The following is a 4,382-nucleotide window of genomic DNA, read 5'->3' on the forward strand; positions in this document are numbered from 1 at the left end:
TCTCTCTCTCTCTCTCTCTCGATTGCTCGCTCGCTCGCTCGCGCTCGCGCGCTCTCTCTCTCTCTCTCTCTCTGCTGCTTTCTTGCTTTTTCTTTCTGTCTCTTTCTCTCTTTCTGTCGTGCTTTCTTGCTGTCTTGTTATCTTGCTTTCTTGCTTTGTCTTTCTTCCTGTCTTTCCTCTTTCTTTTTTTTTTCTTTCTTCTCTCGCCTTTCTTTCTCGCTGTCTTTCTCCCTCTCTCTCTCTCTTTCTTCTTTCTTTCTGTCTTTCTTTCTTTCTCTCTCTCTTTCTCTCTCTCTCTTTCTTTCTTTCTTTCTTTCTTTCTTTCTTTCTTTCATTTTTTTTTCTCTCTCTCTCCCCCAGCCTCTGAAAGTGCTGGGATCACAGGCGTCAGCCACCGCGCCTGGCCTATTTGCTTATGTTATGTTACCTTATTTTTTATTTATTCATTTTTATCTGTTTATTCATGTGTATGCATATAAATTTTTTTCTATTTTAATGTAGTTTTATATGTTATACCTATATACAAATGTAAGTACTTATATTGATATTTGTCTTCTCTTCTCTTCTCTTTTCTTCCTTTCTCTCCTTTAGGTTTTCCTTCCTTTCTTTCTTTCTCTGTTTCCTTCTTTATGTTTTCCTGCCTGCCTGCCCGCCCGCCCGCCCGCCCTCCCTCCCTCCCTCCCTCCCTCCCTCCCTCCTTCTCTGTCTGGATTCAGGAAGAGCCTACGCATTCTGTGTCTCCCTGTGTCCTCAACGACCCGCGACCGAGTCCTTGCTTGTTGTTTCTCCCACCGAGATGCCTCTCCGAACATCCACACGCCGTGGGTTGTCTTCTGACTGTGTCGCGGTCCATGCAGAGACAGGGTTTGGGGACCGTTTCTGTGGGGTTGGGGTACAGGGGCTGCGTTTTCGGCCTCGGGATAGCGTCTCTCGACTCACGGTTTCGGTTTTGCGGTCCGCGGGCCGGCCTGCCATCCGGATCTGTCTTGGTGACGTTCGCGACGGTTGTCGGACTCCATCTGGCGGCCGCTTTTATATCGTTCCCTTGGCTTCCGGAGCTGCGGTGGCAGCTGCCGAGGGAGGGGACCGTCCCCGCTGTGAGCTAGGCAGAGCTCCGGAAAGACCGCGGTCGTCAGCCGGGCTGTCCCGGTCGCGCCAGAGCTCTGGCGCGTCACTTGTGAGTCAGAGCTCAGGCGTGCAGGCTTATGTGGGGAGAGGTTGTCGCTGCGCTTTCGGGCCAGAGCCGGGTGTGGGGCTGCCGGGGTTGGTCGACCAGCACGCCGCGGCTCCCGAGGCCTGACCCGCGACCCGCGGGGACCCACCGGGCTTGGGGCGGGAGGCTGGGGACACCCTTCCCGGCCCGGTCGCGGGCCCGCGCGCATCCTGGCCGTCTGAGGCAGCGGCCGAATTTTTTCTCCAAGTCCCCGTGGGGAGCCGGGGACCGTCCTGCCTCGTCCCCCGGGTGCCGGGGAGCGGTCCCTCTGCCGTGACCTGTTGTTTGCAAGTCCCCGTGGGGAGTCGGAGAGCGCTCCCTGAGCGCGCGTGCGGCCCGAGAGGTCACACCTGGCCGGCCTTCGGTCCCTCGTGTGTCCCGGTCGTACGAGGGGACGGCCGAAAACGCTTCCGAGTCTCGCTCTGGAGACTCGGGCCGGCCCCTGCGTGGCACGGGTGGCCGGGAGGACGTCCCTGGCCCGGCGCTGCTCCGGCGTGTGTCCTGGGGTCGACCAGAGGGCCCTGGGTGCTCCGTGTCTGGCTGCGATGGTGGCGATTTTGGGGACAGATGCCCGTGTCGCGGGTTCCCTGGGCCGGCGGCGTGGTCGGTGACTCGACCTCCTGTCTCCTGGGGAGGTATATGTTTCACTCCGAGCCGGCATTTTGGGCCACCGGGTTATTGCTGACACGCTGTCCTCTGGCGACCTGTCGCTGGAGAGGTTGGGTCTCTTGGATGCGTCGCGGGTCTTCGGCCTCCCGGTGACCCGGCTAGCCGGCCCTGCTCGTGCTTGAGCCGCCTGCTGGGGCCCGTGTGCCCGGTCTCTCATGCATCCGAGCGTCCCAGCTCCCGGTGCCGCCTTGGGTCCGGGTCTCTGACCCACCTGGGGGCGGCGGGGAAGGTGGCGCGGGCTTACCGTGCCACCGTGCGCTCCCCGCTGCGGGCACCTGGGGCGGCCGTGACAACCCCACTCCCGCTGGCTCCGTGCCGTGCGTGTCAGGCATTCCTCGTCTCTGCCGGGTTGTCTGCCGCCCCTGTCCTGGGGCTGGGGATGGCCAGGCTGATCTGCTCGCTGGCCTCTGGGGAGGCTGTGGCTGGCCGGCCGACCCTGCTCCGGGGATGCTTTCCCTGATCGATGTGGTGATGTCACGCTCTCCCGGGCCGGGACCGAGCCGCGACGGGCGAGGGGCGGGCATTCGTGGTGAATGAGACCCGTTCTTCTCGTCCCGCCCGCGGGGTTTCCCCCGTCTCCCATCCCCGCCTGTGGGCGGTGCGTTGGGAGGCACTGGGGTGCGGAACCCGGCCCGACCTCGCTGTCCCGACCCCGCCGCCTGCCTCGTGGCGTCCGGCGTGGGTCGGCGGGGGTCCTCTGACGCAGCAGGCACCCCTCGCTTTCGCCTCTTGTGGTCGTCGCCTCGTGGGCCGCCCCCCTCCGCGGCGGTGGGGGTGCTGTCCCGCTGGCCCGCCGTGCTGCCCTCTCGGGTATTGCACGAGCGCTGGCTCCGCCTGGGCCTTTGCGGTGCTCCTGGAGCGCCCCGGGCTGTCTCTCAGGTGCCCGAGGCCGAGCGGTGGTGTGTCGCTCCCGCCCCCAGCGCCCCCTCCTCCGGTCGCCGCCGTGGTGTCCGCGCGTGGGTCCTGAGGGAGCGCGTTGGCTGTGCGGGTCGAGGCGGTTGAGTGAGACGCGCCCCTCCCACGCGGGGAAGGGCGCCGCCTGGTCTGGCGAGCGCACGTCCCGTGCTCCCCTCTGGCGGGTGAGCGCGGGCCGTGTGAGCGGTTGCGGTGGGCTCGGGCCGGCCACGCGTGCGCCGGCCGGCCGCCGAGGGGCTGCCGTTCTGCCTCCGATCGGTCGTGTGTGGGTTAACTGGAGGCGCCTTGCCTCACAGAAAGGAGGTGGGTGGACGGCGGGGGGCCTTGGGGGCTGTGCGCACGCGCGCCGGCCGGGCCCCTGCCCTGACCGCAAACGCTCAAGGTTGCCGCAGGTTTCTTCTCGCGCCGCAGGCCCCCTCCCTTCCCCAGGCGTCCCTGAGTGCCTCTGCGGGCCCGACGAGGGGCGACTGGCGGGTGGGGAGCGTGACCCACCCTCGGTGAGAAAGCCTTCTCTAGCGATCCGAGAGGTGTGCCTTGGGGTACCGGATCCCCCGGCCCGCCGCCTCTCTCTGTGTTGTGGTAGCGCTGCCGTAGCGACTCGCCTGCAGAGAACCCTCCTCCTCCGCTGTCCCCGCCTCGACGGGATGAGGTGGGGGGACAGTGAGGGTTCCGCCGGACCCCGCGGTGGGGGCCGAGCGCGCGGCTCGTCGTCTACTGTGGCCCGCGCCTCCCCCTTCCGAGTTGGGGGAGGATCCCGCTGGGCCGGGCCCGACGTCCTAGCGGATGGGAAGGCTGCTGCGAGCGGCGGGTGCGCGTGGCACTCCGTCTGGCGCGCGACGCCGCTCCCCGCTGTGAGCCGGCTCTCCGCCCGCTCCCGTGCCGAGCCGCGACCGCTGCCGATGACCGCGTTCGCGTGGCGCGGGGTGTGGGGCCGCCTGGTCCTTGGGGAGCGAGCCGTCCCCACGGGGCGGCGCGCCGGTCTCCCGGAGCGGGACCGGGTCCGGGACGGACGAGAAACGGGCGACATGTGGCCCCTGGTGTTGGGCTTGTGGCTGAGGTTGCTTCGGGGCCGCCGGTGGTGGGACCCGGGGCTCGTGAGGGGGTTGCTCGGTGGGCTGCCCAAGGGCCGTTCGGCGTCCCAGGCGGGGCGCCGCGGGACCGCCCTCGTGTCTGTGGCGGTGGGATCCCGTGGCCGTGTTTTCCTGGTGGCCCGGCCGTGCCTGAGGGTTGCTTGCCCGAGTTAGCCCCCTGCGGGTTCCCCGTGCCCTTGTCTCCGTGGCCCCCTGGCTCCTTGCCTGCCTTGTGCTCCTTTTCCCTGTCCGCCGCCTGCCGATCCTCTCTTCCCCGAGCGGCTCACCGGCTTTTATGCTGTTGGCCGCCCCGTCTGGGCCCGAACCCGGCTCCGCCTTCTGGGGGCGTCGCCGCCGCCGGCCACGCTGGTTGGCCCGGTGTCCGCGTACCCACGGCGCGCGCCTTCGGGGCCAGGTCGGTGGCGGCCCGGTGGGCGCCCGGAGGGTTTGGGTCGGCCTTGCGGTGCGTGTGGGGGGAAAAGCGGGTTCCGGGGGCTCTGGCCGCGTGCGACTGG

Source organism: Macaca fascicularis, chromosome 10 (assembly GCF_037993035.2).
Source record: "Macaca fascicularis isolate 582-1 chromosome 10, T2T-MFA8v1.1".
In the NCBI taxonomy this organism is placed as follows: Eukaryota; Metazoa; Chordata; class Mammalia; order Primates; family Cercopithecidae; genus Macaca; species Macaca fascicularis.